This window comes from Helicoverpa armigera, chromosome 3, assembly GCF_030705265.1.
Source record: "Helicoverpa armigera isolate CAAS_96S chromosome 3, ASM3070526v1, whole genome shotgun sequence".
Classification (NCBI taxonomy): Eukaryota; Metazoa; Arthropoda; class Insecta; order Lepidoptera; family Noctuidae; genus Helicoverpa; species Helicoverpa armigera.
In genome coordinates, this window is record NC_087122.1 from 5876244 (window position 1) to 5902490 (window position 26247).

The window sequence follows — 26247 nt, forward strand, 5'->3', positions numbered from 1 at the left end:
TGGCCTGTCTCATACATTTCCATACATTACAACTCTTGGTTACGCCGTAACTACGCGCGTGACTACGACGTGGTTACGCATACGCATCCGGTCTGCTCGAGCCTTTAATCGATAGCTTACTCATTTTGCGATCTCGTTGAGAACGTTGATGAAGTACAAATCACATTGCTATCTTGTGAGCATAGAATATAAGCTATTTGATTTGAAATTCGGACTTAGATTATTAGATTGCTATTTAGAGACCTATAAAAGCTGAAATAATATTTTTGACAATAAATAGGTAAATAAAAACTTTATAATAGGTAACTTAACAATTGTTACGTAAACGGCAAGTTAAAAAAACTAACATCCTAATTTATTATCTCTTACTCCTATTTTACCTTTTTTAGAGTCGGTATCAATTATTTTCGTTCTATTTTCTAAATCCGTTAATAAATAATAATGGCCACGTGAAATATAGTAGTTACCTATATAGTAAGCGTTGGTCAAGAGCAGCCGATACCGCATTAACAGCTGGGGTTGCCTATGGCCCGTTATTTACGGCCAGCGCAAGATTTATTTACATTTGTATCCATTCCCCTATCTAAATTACCTGCTTTATCGCTAATAGTTTGTTTAATGTGATTTTTACTGCTAACGATAATATCATCTTTATTTCTTAGCAGTGTACTAAGGTTCACGCCATTTCCTGGTTGGGGGTAGGTTGAGACTTTAGAAAGTTAGTAAAATAGGTATCTATCAATTTAAATAAGATTGGTTTTACGGATTTTATCGTTTTTATATTAATATTATTTAATCCCGACGTTTCGGATCCTTTACTTACAGCATCCATGGTCACGGGCAGACTAAGGTGTTGAAGAGACATACCTACATAACCCAAACTAAAAGTAGAGAGAGATGCATCATATATAGGCCAAACTATTATAAAAGGAGCATAGTGACCCGCGTATAAGAACACATCGCCGATGTCAAACACCGCTGTTCCAGAAAGTCAGCAGTTTGTGAACACACACTAGACAAACCCCAGCATTACATCAGATTTGATAAACCACAAGTCCTTGCACGAAAGAAAATTTATTTAAATGTCTTAAATTGGCGTGAAATCATAAATGTACTTCCAACTGCCTTCTGCCAATGTGCCAATGTTTAACCAATTTTTTACCATTATTTGTTTCCACGTGCCCGATCTACTGTAAATAGCTAACTCTCCATAGATTTCGAGTGCCCAAACCAAACGTTCACGCGCTCACTTAATTTGTATTCTCCGTGTTGCGATGCATCATCACAAAATTCTACACCTAAATTACAGTTTAGAAACACAGCTCGCTCAGCATGCAAGCCAACTGGCTGTAAATCAACTAGGCATGATGTATTTTATAATACATATAAAAGGTTTGTTTCGTAGACTAGATCCTTTTTGGGGTGAAATTATGAGGTCCGCATAGTACGTAGGGTAGGCACCTATATATAGGTAGAGGTACTCATAGGTACAAAGCTTTCTTACCATAGACGGATATATTATGGGAAAACGAATTGTTTCGTCTAAATTCACCTTTAATTAAGTGCTAGCCATAAAAACTTTTCCCACTTTTTAATCTCAATTCTTCGTCTTAATTGGTTCAGTCGTTTTACGGTGCAAAACGCACGGACAGTAAAGCAGACAGATAATTATTCTTTTATGAAAAGGATAATAAACAAAATAAGAATGAATATTGTATGTAGATTAAATACCGGATAGCTGGCTAGCTACCGGATTCCGTAATTTCTATTGTATCGAAACAAGCAATAAATGAGGCTTAATTAGCAACATTTTGATGAGCTAGCTTTATTATCTATCTAGGTTTATTATTATACGAGCTTTTGTATCAGTGATTAGGCTCCTAAAATACGATCATCATTAACAGAATAATGCTGTATTTAAATTAATCAACATAATTATCATTGAATGGGTTTATATGTATGGATAGTTAGTGTACCTCTGTTGCGTAAATTGTGTATATTATTTTTATCAAAACAAGCACTAAAGCTTTCTTTTTAAATATGATGACAGTAAAATAGTATCCAATTTTTCCTAGACTCGTACTGGCTGGAGTGCGTCCTCTTATATTAACACCAACAATATATTTTTCATGAAAGTCACCTATGAAATTTTTATGGCATTTTTGTTAACTACACCGACGAATATCGCAATAAAGATTTTTTCATTTTTTAAGCTACGACTTAATAGACTTCGTAAAAAATGTTGTTAGTGGAATATTGCCGCGTGAACAGTTTGAAAGAGTTATAAAAAGTTGCCAACCTTTGTGGTTGTCTACAACTTGTGTTTATGACGTTTAAACATTGTTATTACTTTTAAATCAAAAGAAAGATATAAAGGTATCTAATATAAAGCTTTTTAGTTTATTCTACATTTATTTCGATTAGATTCATGATTATGGTATATAATCACCATTATTAAAATTGATCTATTTATTATTCGAGGCAGGTGTGCCACTTCTCTCCAAGGAGGACATCAGGTAAGATCTGAATCTATCTGTGTCTGCTTAAAGAGCGAAAAAATGGCTGCAGGATGTCTTGCCGGCTATTTCTGTGTAAGTATACAATTCTGTAGATACTTCGAGAATAGAGCAAAGTTAATAAGATGTTGTAGAAAACAATCAAGTTCACCTTGCGACCTAAAAGAGCGTTTATCTCGCTCCACAGACGAGGTGAACCGGCCTCAGCTATAGTTTAATTAATTAATCTGCCTTCGACTTTACATTTTGACAGTTTATTAGTCAAGTTTGAAGTTTAAAGAATTTTGGAAGACTTACGAATTAAGTTTTTGGTCGGTTTTTTGGAATTTATTTAATGTTTAATTAAGGCGTTTTTAATTTAAGACGTCCACCTGTGTTGGGGATTTTGGAGTCAAATGCAAACCATTTATTAGCTACATAGTTTTTTTAAGTAATTATTTGTCCGTCATTATATTAAAAAAATAGTAAAAAAACCGACTAGACAATTAGTTCACCAATTTTTTTCGATAATAATAACTATGTCGTTATTTACGTGTTATTTCTGAAAAAGTATATTAGATTCTCAATAGGCTAGTTTCCTAAAAAATAATAATTAGTCCGTCTTGTAGATTGTCCAAAATTAAGCGATACGTATTTTTTCTTTTTTAAATTGGATCAGAACTTGTTAAGATATAGCGTGTTAAAGTTGAGTGTGACGTCACAAGTTGCTACAATTTTCAGGACACTGTGACGTAAAAGGCCCCCACTCCTAATTTTTGAAGCGTATTATCTTTGTCATTTTATGTTTAATTAAAAAAAGAAAAAATACGTATCCAATATTTTTTGATTATCTAAAAAGCGGACTAAATATTATTTCATTATTTCGACCCTGGACACTACCCTATTAATATTCCGCGATACCAAAGGGCAACACAAAATAATCTGTTGAGAATTTCTCAATAGATACCTACATGAAATAATGCATGAGCAATTAAACTTAAATGTTAAGCAAAAGCTATAAAAATAAATGGGAATTATTTTCTTCTTGAATAGTTTCAAAGTGGGAGTGCATTGGTGAATTATTGTTGTACATTAGCTTTTGACTTTATTTCGGCCATAAAATAGTCTGAAATATATATTTTTTATACGATGAAACGTAAACGATTTCGTATAGTATTGGCAACGCTAAATTCAAATCTCCTTTTGTGAAAAATTATTGATTTCATAGTATTACATTTAGTAGAGCATAACCCATTTCCATCCATTCCCAAGTTAATAACTAACTATTTCCCGCGGTTAAGCACATACAGCCGAGCATACATGCTCATGTAATTTTTATATTTATCTCCTACTTACATGAAACACTACGCATTTCATTCATGTTTTCCCTTTTCCCACAATTTTTAAGCACACGTAATATAAAATAAAGCAAAGGTCAGAGCTCACGCGGCGTGGAGGCGTCGTAAATTCCAAGTGCCGAATTACACGACTCACTTGTCCCGACGTGGCGAGCACTGGCAGACAGTAGGTAGGTACTTACGATGCACTTGCCTTGTCTTCTGATTCACGCAGGAAGAGTAGCTTAGGCTCGTGGTTTTATGGTATTTTTAAATATACCGTGGATAAGCCTTATCTTCTTCATTTTGCTCTGTCCCCAATCTACCTATTGGGGCTAGGGCATGCAATTTCGGTAAAACAAAAATTACCGGTAAAAATTCGGTAATAAAAATATTTTTACCGGTAAACCGGTAAAACGGTAATTTTTGTAATTTTTTAAAATGTGATATTATAACAATAAGATTGGGTAGTCTTAAAGCAAAAACAAAATAAATATGCAAAGTATAAGGTGGTAAACGTTTTTTTGTGACGTGGGCCGTAACAAAAACATGTCAGTACGCGATGTCGCCGACAAAATGCAAGAGAAACGGCTGCGATGGTACGAACATGTAAAAAGGAGTGACACCTGAGGACATCGGCAGTGTGAATGTGATACTCAATCTCAATATACCCGGTCAAAGGCGCAAAGGCTGGCCGAAACCGTGGTGGTTGAGTGTCGTAACGAATGACATGAAAATCTGCGAACTCGAAGAGGAAGATGTCTATTCAGGAGGATAGAGCGAAGTGGAAGAAGGAAGATACGGAAAGCCGACCCCGTCACAAGACGGGATAAACGCTAAGAATTACCGTAAAAAATATATTTTTCATTGGAGTGAAAGCCCTTTTTTATGGTAAATCATCAAATGACAGACTCTTTCTGTCTAACACCCATGTTTTTTAGTAGGCGTTTTATGGACCAGGGTCGAGGTAACTCTTTCGAACAATCCCGGGAGGCCTGCTGGGCCCCACTGGGTTTGCTGACATCTCCCTGAGGAGCCCGTGGAACAACGCGCGCCACTGACACGGGTCTGTTGTCTATGCAGACGGTGGAACGATGAGCCACCCGAACTCACCGCCCACAGACCTACACCTACGGTGGCCGGGAGTCGTCTCTCGACCCTTGGCGCCCGTGTTGTCTTCCTGGTCCACTACAACGGCTGGGATGAGAGGTGCTACTCGCAGTCGCTCTGTCGTCTCCTTCTCGAGCATGACTGCTTCGCAGAAGGAGGCGACGGCTTCCCATTCCCTCTAGCTCCGGACCATGGCTTGAACCAGGGAAGGACGCGAAAGGTCGCCCCTGCCTATTGCCTCGACGACAACATGGCGGTACCCTTCCCAGGCAGTGCACACTTGGACTGTGTGCTCCACCGTGTCCTCAGAGCTGTCCGCATGGTGGTGAAGTAAAAGCCCTTGCTTGCTCAGTAAGGTCATAGAATAGGTAAAATAAGCATTAGCTACCGTACCTAGTATGAGCCGACAGCTATGAGGAAAAACAGAATAACCGAATGAATACAATTTGTTTAGATTTTATATATTAAGATGAGAAAGAAGATTTGTATCTAACCTAGAGAAAGTTAAGGACACACAAGTTTACTTTCCTAAAAAACAGCAACTTTAACACTCTTACAATACGTAATGTATGCAACATTACATTATATTCAAGCTACATAACAAAGATTTGACGTTAAATGAACAATTGCTATATTTTATCAGAAAAACGTAAAAACCGGTAAATTACCGGTTTCATATTATTTTTACCGGTAATTTAAAACTCGCAAAAACGGGCGATTTACCGGTAAAAACGAAACCGGTTAACCGGTATTGCATGCCCTAATTGGGGCGCTTCCATTCCTCTCTGTCAGCCGTCATAATATTCATGTCTCCTCTTTCAGGCAATCTATACATTTCTTCTTGGTCTTCGGTCCAATGTTCCTTCTTAAACTTATTGACATGTGGACATGCTTCTTTCCTATATGTGCTTTAAATATTTGTCTGCACATAAGTATATTGATGAAGACGAAGAGATTGACTGAAGTAACTTCAACTTACAACTACACGTAAGTAAGGCTGCAAAACTAGCTGTTTTGTGAAACCTTGAGCCTTACTACCGAATTAAACAATTTAATTATGTACATAATTAATGTTTATAACTTTTTTTTTGATAAAAACCTCTTCCTTTTGATGAGTTCAACTGACCTTTAAAATCCTTTTATTTTAAAGTTTGCTCTGTTAAAACTCTATTATTTACCATAACAGTATGTAGCCTTTAAAGTAAGTAGTCGTTCACAAAAGTATGTTCTCCTCCCGCCTTGTTGCGGTTCGTAAGGTGCATCGATCGATAACTTATTATCGTAGGTAAATTCAGCCCGTATCGTATTTTCTGTGTCGCTTGGAGTACTACTTAACATGCAAGGGGTTAAGATATAGATAGTTTTGTATGAACGAAGATAAATTGTATGCTGGGGTACGCGCGTTGCTGTTTTGGGACAAGTTAATAAAGGCAGAGTCTACCTTGATATCACTACTTTGTAATCAAGGGTTTGTATTTTTCTGTTTAGATGTTAGGGTTAAAGGTTCACTGATTTCGATAGGAGAATATAGGATATGAGCAAAGTCGCGTGATAATTTTACAAATATATGTTTCTTTGTTGTCTTAGTTTTGATTGGAAGTATAACGTTCATCTTCAAATACAATGATTAATGATAGCTAGTCATTGTACCTGAAAATGAATGGTTAAAAATAAATAAGAACTTCCATACATTACATATAATATCGGACCAAAGGTTCTATTTATTTATTCTGTAAACAAAATCGTGTTTACTTAAGTATCAATTCTAAGCAAACGTTTTTCCGCTTCAGGCAGCATTTGTCCGCGAAATTTTGTGGGTAACATTATATCGGGGTCACTGATAAATTTCATGATCATATCTTTCAATTTTATTGACCGTTAGATTCGATATTAACGTCGCGGGCGTTCAGAATAACATGTCTTTCAGCTGAAAGGCTAGCCATTTAGGAAAATGGCGGGGAATAGACGGACTGTGAAATATTCTTTAACTTTAGACTCTGTAGAGAGCTGTTTTGCTTTTATAAATAAGTAGTTATCTTTGTTTATTCTCGATGCTTGTAGGTAAATGTATTGAATATGGGTAAAGTATGACATGTTCAATATAATTTTATTTACTAAATAATTGTGTAAATGTTCCCAACACTACTTGGGAACCAAAAAGACAAAGGGTTCTCAAGACCATCTAGTAAAAAGTTATCTGTATTTTTTTTTCACTATATTGTAGTAATTTTCGCAAAATACGATTTCAAACAAAACGTCTGCGACATCATCAAAAGTATTGACAGGCTCCTACCATTATAGCACTGTTATTTTAGTTGACGAGACATTATTCAACGGGCATTTGTGGTCGCTTGACCCTCCGTGAAGTATTCTTATTCCAGTAATCTTATTTATGGCGTAATATAAAGAAGTTTCGGAGACGATTTCAATCGCTTCGGTATTTATGGTCAACTTTGGATATATTTTGTTTTTTTTTTTATTTCTAAGATAAGAATGCAGAAAATTTGGCACAGCTATACAAATGTAAGCCGTAACTTATGGTTTGGCGAAATTATTTGTTTTCTCGAGATTAAACACTTCTATTTATTTTAACATGTACTTATGTTTGCTTGGATTTATAACTGTCTGTTTATTCTTCAGCAAACAGAAAATACTGTAAGCTGTCTAGTGTCTGTCTGTAAGTCCTACCTATCTGCAATATTTTTTTTATAATATGTATAACTTAACTAGCTATTTCCGCATTTACGCATATCCCAGGAGAACCACTTCCCGTTACTAAAAAGTAACCTATGTCCTTTCGCAGGCTCTAGCTAGACTATCTGCGTACCCAATTTTAAGTAAATCGATTCAGTAGTTTTTCGGTAAAGGGTGACAGATAGACACAGTTACTTTCGCATTAATATTGCTGTTACCACCACTTCTGCTTACCCCGTGACAAACACACACATCCATTGTACTGTAAACACATTAGCTACATAATGACGGTGTATCTCGACAGCTAGATAAAATCTGGGCGTACCATTACAAGTGCTAATGGGGACTCGGTGATGATGTTCGATATCTGTTTAACTGATAACGTGATGTTACTGAGCTTCTGCCAATTCTCTTTATGAATATGTGTTGCTATTTTTTTTCATAATAGTCTTCCAATAAATACATTGTTGCTTCCTTTTAAGGTCTAAAAAGCACGAAATATTGACGCTACAATTAGGAGTAGGTACAAATCTTGGAAACATTCTAAAAATTGCTTGTGGCAATTTTTCCAAGTTTTCAGGCATCAGGTTTTTAACTTGGGTACTTTATATCAAAGGTCTTGCCTATAATATTAGGTTTTCCTGTGTTTCTACTTGCAATGTAGGTAGTTAAGTAGATATTGGGCAGCATGATCTTAAAACAGCTTTCTCTGTGAGAGTAGGAATGTGCAGATGAATGGATGGATATATTCTGATACAAAAACAACTTACTTAATGGATTTTGATGTAACTTTACAATACATTGTGTAACTCACGATAGCTTATTAGCTATTTAATATCCGGGAATCCCTTAGGAACAACAAGTCAATAAAAAGAGCAACCAGAATCCACGCACCATATGTTTTAACTTTAGTGTCCAAACAAAAATAAAAACACTAACAAACAGTACAACGGTAACACAGATCAGTAATGTATTCCCAAATAAGTAAACCACTTCATTTGCTTCCAATATTGTATTTTGGTAATCGAATTTTCAATTAATCCGATGATAATAGCGTTGCGTTCCGTTTTCCCTATTGCTGTAGGCTGTAGTGGTTCGTTCGTTTACGAGTGTTTCGTCTCTGATAAAACGAGGAAGCTTTCCTTTTAAAGATGACATATTTATTGTTCATGTACTTGGCACCAGCATTATTTTTGAATGGATTCTGAAAAATAAATAAATTAGATTTTTTGAAGACCTTTGTGAAGGCTCGCTTTGTATTGTGTGCGATTGTAATGTTTTTTTCAGTAGAATTTTGTATTTTGTAACCCATTTTATTTCCACCAAGGAAGTTTTGCTTACTAGGTATTCGTCCTATATTTGAATCTAATATTAGAGATGAATGTTTATTAATGATTTTATTATATAAACGTATACCTATTTACTCACTTATGTTGATATAAGAGTAAATTTTCAGCAGCGATAAAGATAGTTACAACCAACCATACTTCATAAAAATACTTAATTAAAAACAACGCTACCAAAGAAGCTTAATCATAATAACATAAAAAACAGCTAATCTACACCGAACAAGCCATGAATATTAATTTCAACAAACTCGACTGAAAGACACAAGAACATTCGCCAAACAAAACAAATGAACATACGTGCATTGTTTTTAAAAAATAAAGACAATGTCTGTGAGCCGTCCGTCGACAATTTATGTTTCGTTCTCGCCTCTAGTGAAAGCCCGCGATGAAAGTTCAGCGTATCTCCAAACTGCAGGCGTGAAAATAAAATTGAAGCGGGCTTTGGGTTTTCCAAAATGGTTGCTATCGGCGAGGGGGAGTGCGGTCTCAATGCTCGGTTTTGTTTGTAATTATTTCTTTAGCTTGTAGCGAGATTCTATTGCTTGTAATCGGTTTTTTTTGGTTTATTTTCTGTTTCGGTATAAGCTCGTGTACGTTCAGCGTAATACCCGATAGAAGTGTGAAAGTTTATTATAAAAACGTAATTATCTATTCAGTAATCAGATGGTGCAATTCGTAATAGAGAAGTCATAATATGATACACAGTATTGAATATGTGCGTATTTCAATTACTGGCTGTTTGTAATGGTAAATATGTCACGCACGTCGGAAATATTTGCTGCTGGGTTGAAATAATAGTTCAAAACTTGATTGTAGGAAAATTACTTGGGACAAATACATCAGTGCATTCATAAATTAAAATCGTGCAATGTAACAGTTATTCTGTGATGTATTTAAAGATGAAGTAATAATATTATAAAAATAATTTGTAGATAGCATCGTTAAAAATAAATCACTCTAGTCAATAAGTATTTTAAAGTATTCTATTTTATTCCAAGTCAACAAGTGAAATAAAATTAGAAACATTTGATTCAAGTTTCTAATGTATTGGAGTAATTAGTTACAAAGCCGTTTGAGTTTCCGATGAATGAGAAATACCTTTTTCTACAAAGGAAATTTCAAGAATATTTATGCTTAAGAGTTTCTTTATATTGAATGAGAATTGCTTTTAAAGTGGACGGTTCATTTACCTCGGATCTTGAGATCGACGGAGTGTGTTGTCGGTATGTCAATCTAGACTTTTAGTGAATCTATCGGCTCAGGTGACCTATTTTCTTTCTGGAGTGCCGAAAATAGAAATGTGATGGAACGCTCTGAATACGTTTCTATTTTGTTTTTATAGACAATGCCATTTATAGATTATTGGGCTGAATTGGGCATATAAAAGCCGAACGGCATTTCTAGTTTGCACATTATAATAAAGATAGTTATTAGGTATAGTTGTTGCTTGACTTGTTAGAGAATTAGCTAAATGAGCCTAGCTCAATTATGATACAAACATTCTTAATCAGTTCACGGAATGGTAAGTTTTCTCTGTCATCCATCTGTATGGAGTTTGAGGAAAATACATTAATTAGATCAGTACCAAGTATTAATGTAGGGATTCTCATATCGTATTTAAGATAATTACTTAATGAGGAGATTCCACGTGTAGCTGTAGCAATTTAATTTATCATTTGGCATCTAGAAGGTACTTTCTCTCATTTTCAATTAGGCTGGCTTCAATTGCCTTTATCAAATTCAAGGTAGCTTTTATATACTGTGCTAGTCAGTAGTAGTATAGGAGGTCAGATTGGCAGTCATTAAGTGTAAATTAGTATTTAATGGAGGTCAGATTGGCAGTCATTAAGTGTAAATTAGTATTTACACTTAGGTAATGACTGCCAATCTGACCTCCATTGACATATTTTGAAGTCAAGTATAGTCAATTCTAATTGGACGTTTAAGGACATGTGTTAGCATAATGTTCTCTGATAGACCGTTACGTCACTGTCTGTTAGACGATTGATCGTGCGACCATCGACAATAATTGTTCTACATGCGTTTGTAATCGCTTGAAGTTAATCAGTTGTGACTTTGGACTTAGTGTATCAACTCGAATTGGGTTAAGGAATAATGAAGGCTTAATTGTTGGGTACGTGCTGCTGCCGCTTCGATCCTAAACGATTTCTGTAAATACATACAAACTAGAGGTATAGTAGTGTAGCTGCAGCTCGCACGATCGGCAGTTGCCGCCGGCAGCTCGATTCTAAAACGTACCTTTAATTCGAATCTTTTGTGGTTTTTTGATGAAATTATAAGTTGACAGAAGTAAATTGACTTATATCTCGAGTCAATTTGCTATGTTAATTTTACATTTTATTTTAAAATGGCTTTTGAGGCATTGAATCTGCAATCAATAATATTTGTTTGGTGGATCTGTATCAATTTGCTTTCAGGACATATTAACCTATAAAATATCTGCAAGTGGAAATATTTATTTAAGTTAAAAATGTTTATAGATTTATAAAATATTGATATAATTGGAACTACAGGTACGATTCAAGGAATTGTTGTGTACATCAGAAAGCTGAACTTTACTTGAGCAGTGTACTTTGTGAAAGTGGCTTACAAACTATAGCGCTTTATTATTTATTGTGCAAACACGAGTAATTTTAAAAGAAAGAATGAAATTTTACGACTGAAACGAGAAAAGATTCTCCCAGTAGACTTTCAAATCATTTATTATAAGTGGTTGAACTTTAAACTTTAGTGTTTTCGTAACTTTTGTTCTAGTTCTAGAAATGAACAGATTTCAAAAACCGAAAATAGTTGTAAGCTTTTAAAAAGCTTAATTAATCAAATAACAGTAAATCCCACTTAATTTACCAGTAACAGACAAACGATGTCAATCGACAAGAATTTTATTACTTTCCTTATGATCATCCAACCTACTGCCAACCTCAAATACGCCCTTAATAAACTCATAAATACTAATACAAAATCCCTATTACGTAATATACCTATAAAAATACGCCGACCTCCGTTTGACAAACTCATAAGTAGACGGAGGCAGGAAATAATGAAATATTCAATAGAAAGACGTACCTATCAATCGGCGTCTTAATACCTTAGAGGTCGGAAACTCGGAACATTGTTTTCTGAGTAAAAAAATGTGTCGGAGAGCAAGTCATCTCGTTTTTATCGTAGCTCTTTCAGTTGGTTGGGCAGTCTGAATGTGGTGAATTTATTGCGATGTACAATCTTCGGTGGAGCGCGACGAATTAGCTGACAATCGGCCAGGGTGGATCGTGACGTCATCTTGCGGTGCAACTGATTTATTACTTGTTGTTCGGACGATATTTTAATATGAGTTATGGGTGTTGGTCCAGTAGTGGGACAATATGCGTCAGTCAATGCCGTGGGGGCTACACAAGGGCGGTTCTTTCTATGTATATTAAGGTGTGTATGATCAATTTTGTTCTGTATCTTATCAGGGTTATCCTGACTGATCTTACTCATTATTTTTTTACCCTATTAATGCAGAAAGCTAAATAAATCAATTTCATCTTATAATACTAATTGCATCAAATAGCGATGGCGATGTAATCATTAAATGTAAGCAGTAAAAGTGCTGTATCTATGTAAAATTATAATCTATCCTCCGATCATTATCATCTCGAACCTATTCATAATTAAAGTATCAATTTAATATTCGGCTCAGAGATTTCAACATAATAAGACGATAAACTCGCAGGTGCACTAATAAAGTGGTGTCTGCTATTTAAGTATTAATTGGGCACCTGTTGAGACCTTCCAATGATATAGTAGGGGGCATGTGACCTTTGTCCGGGCACTTGTATATCAAGCCAAGAATTACAGGAAAATGTATTGTCTGAAATGTACCTATGTTTAGGATTAACGATCGGACAAGCTTTGTTATCCTTATTTACTCCAAAATATGGTCCCACTAGTAATTTGAAAGTAGTAATTCATTTGTTTGTTCGATATCGAATGAATTTTGAATAATCGAAATCTTTTTACGTCAATACATATTAAAAACAAATGAATACAAATAACAGTGGAATTAAAACTCTTTTATTAATATTAAATTTTGAATCAAGTGAAGTCTTGCTTGGTATTCAGCGTACGATACGAAATATAAAGGTTAATTTGTATGCCTTTTATCGTAACTTAACGTTCAGCAGTTCAACAGCCTTTAGCAAAATCTTCGAAAGGATCATGCTCGATCAGATGTTAAGACATTTTAATTTAAACAACATATTTCATGACCGTCAGTACGGCTTTACAAAGGGTAGGTCTACCACTGACGCAAGTGCAAGATTGATCACCCAAATCTTAAACGCCTGGGAAGATTCGCGGGATGCTGTGGGCATTTTCTGCGACCTTTCTAAGGCGTTCGATTGCGTTGACCACGACACTCTCATTTGTAAGCTGAACCACTACGGAATTCGTGGTAAAGCTCTCGCGCTCGTCCTTTCTTATCTGTCAAATAGACAGCAAGTAGTAGACGTAAGTGGCTCAACTTCATCTGGGTCATTAGTAAAAATGGGCGTGCCGCAGGTCTCAATTTTAGGTCCCTTTTTATTCTTAGCTTATATAAATGATCTCCCGTATATGATGTCTGTGATCTCTGATATTATTTTATTTGCCGATGACACTTCCCTTGTCTTCAAAATTAACAGAAAGGAATCTAGTCCTATAGACGTAAACGATAGCTTGGTTACTCTGAGCAAGTGGTTTGCCGCGAATAACTTGCTTCTTAATTCTTCCAAAACGAAATGCATTAAATTCTCTTTACCTAATGTAACACCAGTAGGGCTCAATATCGTTCTGGACGATAATAAATTAGATGTTATTAGTCAAACCGTCTTCCTGGGCATCACCATTGACTCTAAATTGCAATGGGGTGCCCACATCTCAGCACTGTCAAAGAGGCTGAGTTCCGCAGCTTATGCAGTCAGAAAAATAAGACAGATTACTGACGTTGCTACTGCTAGGCTCGTGTATTTCGCTTACTTCCATTGTATTATGTCCTATGGTATTTTACTGTGGCTGACGTAAACTCAATCTTCGTTCTCCAGAAAAGGGCAGTTCGTGCAATTTATGGCCTCGGCCCTCGCGAGTCATTAAGAGAATTATTTAAAGAAATTGATATACTTACACTACCTTCTCTTTATATACTAGAAAATATCATGTTCGTACGCAAAAACTTAAATCAATTTAGTGTTAAAAGTGATATACATTCCATTAATACAAGAAACAAGCACAAGCTAGTAGTTCCGAGATTCAGATTAACGAAATCAAATAAATCGTTTTTAGGGAATTGTGTCCGTTTTTACAACAAGGTGCCTAAGTGTGTAACCCATCTCACAGATATAAAATTTAAGAAAACTTTAAAATCCACCCTAATTAAAAAAGCTTATTATAAAATTCAAGACTTTGTTGACGATAAAGATATTATATGGCGATAACTCATCTCTCCATGTGTGGCTTCCCTGGCAATTAAACGACTTTTTCTTCTCCCTTTGCATTGTATAGATTTACAGATAAACTTTCTTGCATTGTATAATTCTGTGAGCTTACTATTGTTATGTAATAGACTGTTTGTACTGTGACTATATTACTTTTTAAAAAGAGTGTCTATGGAGTTTCTTGCCGGCTCTTCTCCATGAGACCAACTTTTTGGAACCGTGCAACTAATGTGACGTTTCATAGGTGCCTGCAAAGGCCTATGTGAAATAAAAAGATTTTGATTTTTTGATTTTGATTCAGTAGTTATATTGCTTGTGATTGTTTTTTTTAAAGAACCAAGTATCTATCCGGAAACAATGCTGAAATATTTCACATGTAATTACCAAACAATTTGAAATAGAATACTGAAGGTTAGAAGGATAGTTTAGTAGTAATGCTTTGAATCTGTTCATAAAGAGCTTTCACTGCTTTTCTACATTCAAGTCGATGGACTCGACATTTTTTACCTGCTTATACTTAGTCCGAGTACCTACTTACAAATATATTTCTCTGCTATACTAATATAATAAAGGGGAAACATTTGTTTGTTTGTACCACGAAAGCTCCGATACTCCTGGACCGATTTAAAGCTACACTATCCCACAGTAACATAAGCTGTAATATATCTGGGCACGGGAAGAAGTTCCCATCGGACGCGGGTGAAACAGTGGGAAAAAACTAGTATTTATGTACAAAGGTGTAGATGTTTTACGTCATGAAAGCGGATGATCCCTTACATGTGTGTGTAATCGTCATTGTTTTTGTATGTATGAGCTCAGTAGGGATTAGTTGTAATCGAGAAACCTATTAATATTTTTTTATCGAGAGAGATTCGAATGAAGACGAGTGAGACTACAAGTTACTTACAACTTACAATGTGTAAACTATGTATAGTTGTTCACAACTAAGACTTTATGTAAGCATGTTTGTAGAAACTTGATTGTTTTCAGCCTCTGTTTCAGCAAAGCTATATATAATGGCCTATTATTCGTTGTGTGTATAGTGTGTTTATAATTAAACAATGTTGGGGAACTAAGTTAATTATGATACTTAATTAGTGATGAATAAATAGGCGGATAAGCTGTATGTTTAAGTAAACCTTGAGCGTAATATGAGTAGTGTAACCACACATATTTCTTCCGAAGTCTCGCAATTTTTTAGAAAAAAAGGAAAAGAAGATCAGCGATCCAATTTAATTTCTTAAATTTCATTTTTATTACAATAAATAAAATATTCTGAAAACCCTTCCGCTTTTTTGTACTGCAAAAAAGCTTATCCGCTAATACATTTTTTTTTCTTGTTGATAAGGTAATCATATGATTTGCCATTAATTAGTACCTTCACTGTTACTGACAACGCGATCAGACCTACCTACTTTATTAAATTAATCACTCACGCCAACTCTCTAGAAAATTAGCAAAGTCTTAATGAACTAAGTTAAGACTTAATTATTTTTCAAAATAATTGAATTCAGGGAAAAGGTTATGCTGTATTTATAAGGTCTATTTTTAGCGTCTTTGTAGTTTCTGTGTTAAACGTCACTGGCTGACGTCAAAGTCTCTGCTCAAACGACTTTCTTTGGTAAGTGATTAAAATTGATTAACCGATTCTGTAAATCTGCACATTTTTCTTACTTCGGTTGTATACTATAATCTAACTAAACAGAAAATTACACCTGTCTTGTCGTTGTCCTGACCTGTCGTGATTTTAGGGAATAACATAGGATTGGTAAACTATTCATATCAGACGATATCGTTCAAATGATAAAAACAGGTATGCTCTACTATACCACGCATCAAACCTTTATCTAACTTCATTTTCCAAAGTTGCACAAAACAGCGTCCCACCTGATAGCGCTCGCATCAGATAAGCGCGTTTTCCCGCCATCTGAGTCGCAACCCCGCGGACCGAGCGAAAATGAAAACAATTCAAAGCGATCTCGGCCCAGATCATTACTGAGATCTCCAACTTCAACGATGTTTTAATATATTTTTTTCCCGTCTGGCTATCAGATGCTGCTCCGAAGTAATTTGTAGAGAAACACGTTTTTCTTTAACGGTTTGATGGAAATTAATAAACTGTTGAGTTGCAGCTTGCGGTGTTACTTCTTTTTGTTTAGTACTTTTAGTGGCTGAGTCATAACTTTGATTACTTTAACTAAGGGAATTCTAAGTACCTTTATTCTAAGTATCTTTGCTTATCATCTAAAGTAGTGATAATGCACCTTATTTTCTTAATATGTACTCATTTTAATGGAAAAAGAGTAAGTCATTAAGAACGCACTTGCGATGCCTTTATAATTACTATAAGCATGATTTGTGGTAAGCTTATTTGAACTTCGAAAGGTTTCATTCGGTAAATTGATATGCTTTCAACTTCACAGTAAATAGCTCTAATATTATTACTCCTTCAAAAAAATTTTTTTTTTGGTAACGAATAATAAGGATTAAGGTACGTATAGGCAAAGGCCCTGTCATAATTTCAACAAAGCTTACCACACGCTTGCATCAAAGACGACAACCCTTCAGAACGTCAGTGAGCTCTCACTTCACTGGATGTGATTGACAATCGGTTTAGAACTGGCAGCTCAGACCAAATCAATTACTCAACCATCCACAGTTTAATGTAAGCCAAAAAAGTCGAAAGCAGGGATTGGGATCCGGCGCTGGCCAACCAAGTGAGGTAATTAATTACGCGTGGCCGTTTTTGTAGCGGCCGGCTGCAAGAAAACGGCAAAAGATTTATTGTTTGCGCCACTTCACTTCTCCGTCTCCGGACGGGGAATTACTAATCTTTTCTTTAATTCTGATCCCTTGTTTTCTTCCGTCTATAATAGAGCCGTAAGCTGGATTAAAGGGAATACTCATTTCAGGCTCCTTCATAATGCATTGACTCGGAATATAATGGAGCAACAATAAGCTGTTTAATATATACTTAGTACGTAATAACACGATATTTATAAGGTACTATAGGTGTTGCCTACGGATCCACCTGCTCCTATAGGGTCTCAATACTCGGATAAAAAGTTATTCCTTGTTACATCAACCATGTGCCAGTTGAATTCTCGTTATAATCGGCCCCAAGATATCAGTGATAAGCTAGAACAAACATAAAGTCAGACAGATAAAAAAGTTGCTTTGATATGTGTACCGTGTATACTGACTGACACCCACATTCATTTATTCTAAGCGGTTATTTTCACATTACAAACGGACACTCCAATTTTATTTATTTGTATAGCTGTATAGATTAACTAAGCTAAGATTAATTAACTCCCGTAACACAAAACCACGCTTCGGCTAATAATATAGGGTGTAGGCAAAGATAAATTGAAATTTCAACGATTTTAAACAAATATGTATGTTACTAATCCCAATTGATTAATAAGAGTAATTCAACTCAGACGAATGAATTAGAAAGTTGGTCCGTTTGTTCGGACCAAGTATTAATATGATTGGAAATTGCTCGGGTTATTTCTGTATGGTAATGAAACACGATTAATTAAAATAAAATAATGTTAACAAATAAAATTTTATGCTTAATACATTTTTGAGAAGCAGTCTCTCATTCATTTTATTTTAATCTAGTAAACTAATTACTTATTTATATGTAGATCGAGAGATCTATTAAAACTTATTATGCGGATAAATATTATAATAAAAACATGCAATGCTAGAAAACATATACAATTTGATATACACATTGGTTTTATTCCACGAAATCAGACATGAAACGGTTCAAAGATAAAATGCTACAATTAATCAAAGGATTCGTTAGATAGTCTTTAATTAGTCGTATATTTGTAAGGTAATTAAAGTTTCCAAATGGATGCCTTAACAAAATTTCAATATAACAGAAAGGTCGAGAATTTGTCCTTCCATTTATTATAATACCCAAAGGACAGTTGGTCAAATAAACTTGTATACTAGTAAATTGGGTTGTTCCCATAAGGGGTTACCTTGTGATTGAGATTGCCTGTATACAGATATTTAGAAAATTACATGGATTTTCCTATGTAGGTATAATTGAACATTGTTGATTTATGATACGTTAGCTTCCACCTACGGTTTCACCCGCTTGCTTATAGAAAAACTGCCTATATTAGGATAAAAAGTAGCCTATGTTTTTATTCTGATGTAGAAGCTGTGCTACTGCCAAACATGAAAAAAAGTTCAGCCGTTTGTGCCTGAAGAAGGAACAAACATCTACGGACATACAACCAAAAACTTTCGCTTTTATGTTAGTGTGATTAATAATTTCAGTGAGTATTAGAGCTAATTATTATTATTCTGTTTGAAGAATGTTTCTATATACCAGAAAAGTAAAGTAAGCTAAAAATTATTTGAGTAGATTTAATCTGCCTCTCAGGACTTTCGAACGTAGGTAATTATGTTCACTATAGTTTACATACGTGAAGTTCTTGGAAATATGTTCACATGCTTAATTATTTATGTTGAAACCTGCTACATCATTCGATATTTCCCTCTAAAATACTGAAACAATAAACAAGGTTTACATTGTTATCAAACTTCTGGGGAAATAAAATGTCTAATTAGGTTTTATTTCTACATTTCTTTTAAATAATGATGAAATACCCAGTAAAATAATATTTGATTCTTATTTATCCATCCAAAAAAAATTGAAAGTTTCTATTTGCATGATACTTTTTTATATCTATAATATGCACCAATTTATCTATAATATAAAAATGAATCGCAAAATGTGTTGGTAAGCGCATAACTCAACAACGCCTGGACCAATTTGGCTAATTCTTTTTTTGTTGTGTTTGTTATTGTCAGGAGAAGGTTCTTATGCAAAAAAAATAGGGTAAAGTAGAGAAGTCAGTTGACGGGAGCGAAGCCGCGGGCAAAAGCTAGTTACAACTAGATTCATTCGATACTAAGAAAGGCTGAATATTCATTGTAATCAGACAGAAACAAAATTATATCTGTAAAAAGTTACCACAGACACAAAACTTCATAGCCCAACTGGGTTAGAAAAAGTCTATATAAAAAAGAAATACATTTGCTCCGACCAATAGTTTGCTAATGAGCATAAAGCTAGTTTATATGAAAGTAAAGTAGGGTTACACTCGCTAACAGAAAAACGTGGCTAACAATCTATCAACAACTGCCAGTGAAGTTGCTGAACAAAACATTGACCCCTCTCAGAGATTGCTGTTTAGTGTTTAATCACTATGTACTGGGAAAATTGCCCTTTATTTTGGCACTAATTGTACCAGAGTCAGTTTTGTTTTCACCAGTTTTAGTATATAGTATAATATACTGAACACGTTTGTCGTTGTGTGCTCGAAGATATTTGAGAGCTTAGTGAGAGAAGAAGAGAAAGTAAGCGAATTGCTCATATTAGCTCCGAAATTTCTATCAATATGTTGTAAATAGTGGCTTAGTGCAAAGGAAAGGAAAAGAAACGTCAAGCGTGCACCGTATTGTTATAATAATCTGCTTACATGACACATACACACAACTTGACAAAGGAAAAAATTTTAACGTTACATACAGGACTTTTCGTATAAATAGGCAGGTAACTAGGTAGGCTTATCTAAGAAACCCAGCTAATATGTCTAGGATTATTGGCGGTCAGATACGGCTTCGTTATAATGTTAATATTGTTACTAGATATCAAAAAGTAAGTAGACTACGTATTACTAGGCTTAGGACAGATAAACGAGGGGTTTCAGTTCGCAGAACCGAATACTCAATCCATCAAAATAGCCTTAAACGCGTTGACGTACGACATTTCATTTTCATATCAACCGTGCAACATGACGCGGTCATTCAGAACCAAGCCTAACACAAAACCCATTATTTTTTTCTCATCAATTTACTTTCGAAAAGATATTTCCAAACTTTTGTGGGATAACGGTTTATTTTTCGTACATAAGTACAGTCTCTAATGAGGTATGGCTTTAGGTATTGTTGTTGTGAAACTTTGGTCGTTAATTAGTGAGTGGAGGGCGTGCTGTGGAGTTGAGCGTCGGATCCCAGGTGGGATGTGCTCCTGCGTTACACTATGTATTTGCATAAAAGTTAGTGCAGTTACAGAATATAGCCGCCGGTGTACCATGAACTACTGTTGACTGCGAGATAGTTTGCCAGCGCACAAATATTATTTGAAGTAAAATTGTTTTGCGACGGAAATGGGTTCCTATCTTTATTGTTCATATGAAATGCATATTGAATCGGCTGAGAGTCCATGGAATAATGTTTACGGAAGTTTGAAAACAGATTTGTATTTGTTTTCGTGTCAGCGACTGATATCTGTTGTCTGTGGCGCTCGTAGAACATCTTATAAGCTGTCGTCACGACACCGCGCCCTTGCTTTGTTACGTACTACTGAATCCATATTTCATGTTACATGCTTGCTCTTTTTGTACTAAGATGTTTTCTCCGATTTTCCTCATGATAAACGGAGCTTAGCCTTAGTGCTCCATAAGAAAGGAATGGTTGGTGAATTTGAAGTCTGTTTTTTTTTTAATTGAACATCAACGTTTGATAGGGTTAGGTACTTTTGAAATCGAAAATCATCAGTTTTAAATCGACTTATAAAATAATATATAGAAAATATTTTCAACAAGCTCGTTTATTTAAACAAGAGGCCATTACTCAGTATCGTGTAACGTCAAAGGAAACCTGTCTCGCAAACTTAAACTGTGGACAATTATCGGATTTACAATTTTCGCCGTTCCCCGACTCGGAATAGTTGTCTATAGGCCGCGGCGTCTTGCAGATCCCGGCGAGCGTCGAATGAGAGCTAATGGCCCGTTAATAATGCTCGCCAGTCGGTCTGTTAGCAGCCTTCGCCGCCACGAATTACGACTTGGGGCTTTCTGCTAAACTGCCGAGAATCGCACGCCTCGTCCTACACGCTAGCGCCGAGCCTTAATGAGACGTAGATGGGGAGATCGCTGCGCGGTCATGTAGGCATGATTAGGTCCCCGCCGCTCCACTATCCTCACGGAAATTATTACTTTTAGAGGAGGCCCGGGAAATATTCGACACACTTAATTACACAGTACGCCCTCAGTGTACTTTCTACTTTAATACATTTTAAAATAGAATTTAGGCGGAACAGCATTTGTCCTGATTAAACATTGTGCCTAATGCACAGAAATTAATGACACAGTGCTGTGAGTTCTGAAATGTAGCGCAAAAACAGTTGATAGGGAAGTGATCAGATACAAAACAATGGACAGTTCCAACGGCTGATACCCAAATATCAAACATCCATTACATTAGGTCTTTGTGTAGCGCAGAACAATAGTTTGAAACTGCGTCACACAGAAGAGACTTAAAATAGAAAAGGAATTTATAAAGATAAATTGCTACGGATCCGACGTCGGCGGTGATTATTTCGGCGATCTCTTCAATCGGCAGTTTTGTCTTTGTGTGCTGTTTCCTGACCTTCCTCCGACTCCACAGGTTTTTCTGCGAGGCAATAATTTTCTTCACTCACGAGGCTCGTCCAAGCGAAAAGAGAAAGATAAAAAAGGTGGTCTCAGCTCTTTTGTCGTTCGTCTGTGAGTGGGAGCTCGATTTGTAACAGATATCTACGTTATGTAGATGTATGTTCGTGCAACTTTTATTTTCTTACCGCGAACTGCACTGGAGAACCGCTTTGCAGTTTCGCTCTTTGTACGTTTACCTTCGTTGATTTAAACGGTAAGTTGTCGTAGAAAATAAACTTTGCACACACGTAGTCTATAAAAACCTCTTACTTTAATGTTTGCTGTGGTTTCTGGTACAAATATTCTGTGCTACTAGAATAGAAAGATCAGAGTAGCTCAATCTACAATATAAGTCTCCCCATTTAAATATGAATATAAGGCGAGGGTGTTTTGCCCTTGGTAATAAATTATTGCTCATGTGTTTCTCTCCACCTGCTCTGTGCAAAAGATATGGGGCCATTTTTGAATGTCATTACACACATGGCTGAAAACAGTATTTCAAGATACAGTGTATATTTTTACATATTTGATTCTTTATTTGGTACAGAAAAGCTACTCTAGACGATATAATTAGTTAAGTCTTGTCTTATTAAATGAACATAGCAGAAAGAAACGTTTAAACGAAATACTGTAAAAGGCAATCCTTAGAAGATTTTAGTTGGAGAAATACAGGCACTTGTACTAGAGGGAGTGTCTTAACGATCAAACAACTTGACGTGGCGCGATCTTCGCTATGAAACGCTCCTTAATTTTATTGGACAAAACATAGTCTTTGTCCCAGCGAACAAATCGCTCTGGGATCGTATTATTTTGTGCGTAGATTTATCGGCGCAGGCGGATCGAGGCCCTTTTGTTGGGCTTTTCCATAAATCTTTCTGCTATTTAAACGGTTATTAGGACAGGAGCGATTGATGTCCACTGGATCCTTCGTGGGATAGAGAACACTAAATTCTGTTTCGGATTACGATTTGACTTGTCGTTGATTTTTGTGGCGTCATTATTATTGGATTGGGCGGGGATTTTGGCTATTATTACTACTATAGAACGAGGTATAAAATATCATTTTCATCCCACCATCTCGGAAAGAGTAGTTTTACCCTTTGATATCTGAGCGCAAAAGCTAAAAGTTTTTATCCTCTAGAGCGGCAAAGTGATTTGAATTTAGAATATCGTGTGCAATACTCCATTTGTGACAATCTTGATAAGACTTTTCAAACATATACATATTAAACAAATAAAATACTGCTTAAAATAATTATTCAATTAATTAAGTAATTTTTATTATTGTTTTTACGTATATTTTTAACCTCGTTTCATTTTTAAACTGAGTTTTCAAATAAATGAACTTTAATAGGTACTACTTTTTAATTTGATACTCATATGTGCGCGCCATTTTGTTTTTTTTGCATTTAGTAATTTCCTCGATGAGGTGGGATGAAAAGTTACGTGTTGCACTCGAGTGCAAAGATTTTTCACCTTGTGCTCTTTTGATTCCCTCACTAACGCTCAGGATTCTAATTATTGAAACACTCGCTACGCTCGTGTTTCAATTTTAGAATCCTTCGCTTGCTCGGTCATCAAAATTGAGCACGCGGTTAAAAAGCAACTTTGCACTCTTGTATAACAAATAACTATTTTTTATAACAAAGATATTGTAGGTTTTAAAAGGCAAACTTTCAATAATGAACCTACATGAACCTACATAAACCATGTAATATCATATATCGTAGGTATGAGTGAGTTTAAAAATTGACTTCAGTTACGACCCCCGCGGGAAGACACAGGTTAACGTATTATGGTAGGACATGGCAAACGGACCATAAAGCAAAGGAACTTTTGTTTGTACGTTTAGAGTTCATTCAAATGGCTTTGTTGATTTATAAACACGCTTTAAATTGACTTAACTTGTAGGAATATTATTAGATTAGAAGCTATGTCGGTTTTTAATCAAATCTCGGATATTTTTGGCTTCCTAATTTTCCTGTTTAATGATTATATGATTTTTTGCTTAGATGGTTTTAAATGTTAATGCCTCCTGCTAGGCGTATAATACCTCTTTAGAAACAAAGAAAAGTGACTATCACTTAGATTAGCAAAAGCTAAAGAAGTAAGTCGCTCATCCAAAAGAAAAGTAGTGTAAGCCCTTTCGCGGGCTCTGTATCTATGTAACAAACATAGTAGTTCATATCTGTCCAGTAGCGTTGGTGTATAAGCGTGACAGACAGACGGACAGAGTTACTTTCGAATTTATGATTTCAGTAAAGATTCTTACATCTCTGACAATACTAAGTCTATGTTAAAGTGGTCACTATTGGAGGCTGTACACACCGAGATTAGCTCGTATGATCGGAACCACACTACGAGATCACCGCAGATCCAATTACTAGATAGCTATTGAATCTCTAAGACCATTTTGCATTTAGGACCATTTCTGATAAATCTTACAATTAAAATATTGTTCGAAGTGAAAGATGTTGACGAAAACTGTCTGAAGTGTAATCAAACATATTTTTAACTGAATAATTATATCTCTTTTACATATACTAAAGTGCCATGCAGTTTATATGACATGACCGTTAAACTTAAAGAAATGGATTTTCAGACAGTCCTATCTTGTCAGGAGTCAATGTAGTCAGTAAACAACACAGATAAAAAATCTGTAGTCGACAAAGACACGTCTTAATATATGTCGTGGCATACCCTACACGGTTTTTAAAGAGAATTTACCTCCGTAATATTTGGACTTTCATGATTATATTTTGGATATCTTTTTTTTCTTTTGCTACTAGAGAAGAAAGTTTCAGTGCTTGATACACTTTGTAAGGAAGAAATGAAAAGTCATGTATTTACCGCACACTAGTGTGTAAATTAACAGAAAAAGAAAATTAGAGTAAAATATGACTTAATGAAGTATAAGCATATGAATAATTTGTATGCCCTGAAATATATAAGGTTTCCAAGAAGCCGACGAAAAGCGGCTACAAATATAATTTTAGAAACTGTGTGCGTATTTCTACAAACAATGTACTGAACCTAATCGTAACATATTATCTTTCCACACTGATTAATAACCATTATTATATTCTATTTATATAAACATGGCCCAATTCCCATTTGCAGAAAGTAATAAGAGTAGATGGGCTATTTATAAATCCAAATTAATAAGGGGCAATTATAAGGGGGACATAATAAATGTGTAAAAATACGTTTTCTTTCCTCGGTCTATTCGTGGTCTCGGATAAGATATAAAACGTGTCTAAATATTTTTTTCAACGAATTAACAAAACACGATAAAAAACAAGTACCTGAGTGTTCTTTAAGAAAATCTGTCCTGCTGAGAGCACTCTGCTGTAATAAATTCACTCACAATTTATCTTTTTGTGGATTGCTTTGCTTGTAATAGCGGCCGGGCGTGGGAAATTCGGCAAAAAGACCACTGCGCCCTCTCTACTTTGCCGAACAGACCCATTACACAAAACATTATTCCAAATTACATTGGGCGCGTTACGATAATGTTTTTGTTCATTTGATAAGAGACGAAATGTTGTTTTTCAATTATTATAAAACAAAATTACACGGAGCTGTGCGTCTGTAGTTGTTATTGGTCAACGACCGACCGTTAAATAGATATTTTCTGTTTCAATTTTCTCCTTAATGATTCCTTTTGTGGTTGCGCTTGTAGTTACTTTACGAGTGTTGAATTTAAGTTTCATTTCTTCGAATAAGGGAATATCGCGGCTCTATTTCCCTAAGGGTAGGTTTTCTTCTCAAACTTTAGTAGATAAACACTTATATGCACTTATTATTATTATATGCACTTATTGTAACTCCCATGTGATATAATCCAGTCTATTGACATCAATGGAGCACAAATACGTTCCCTTGTGTAACACACTTGAAAATTTCACTATAATTTTTTCAAGTTTAGAAAAGAAGCATCACGCACACATGCATTTTCAATAAATGTCATTTTTACAATAGCCCTGAAATCGCTGACATGTTTCTATAAAGTATTGTTGTAAATGTTTTCCCGTGATCCGTTCGGTGTAAGTAGTGTCTGCTATTAAATATTTTACGACCTTACAACCTGTTACTATACGCCCTCGGGGTAAACATTCGGTGGAATTTATGTACTGCATCGTGTTCCTACAGAACGGACCGACTATAGTTTGATGTATTAAGTATGTAGAGGCCGCGGTTTGGCAAGCTTTTGTTAGACTTTATGACAGATATGTAAGTGTGTCTGATTTAATAGTAAGATTTTATCCACGAGATAAAAA

The 26247-nt window shown here is 35.4% G+C and overlaps 1 protein-coding gene across 1 annotated transcript in view; it reads left to right on the forward strand.

Moving 5' to 3' along the window:
* The window catches only part of LOC110380488 (cullin-associated NEDD8-dissociated protein 1), a 574273-nt gene that overhangs the window by 264686 nt on the left and 283340 nt on the right, over nucleotides 1-26247 (forward strand). The window lies entirely within an intron of this gene.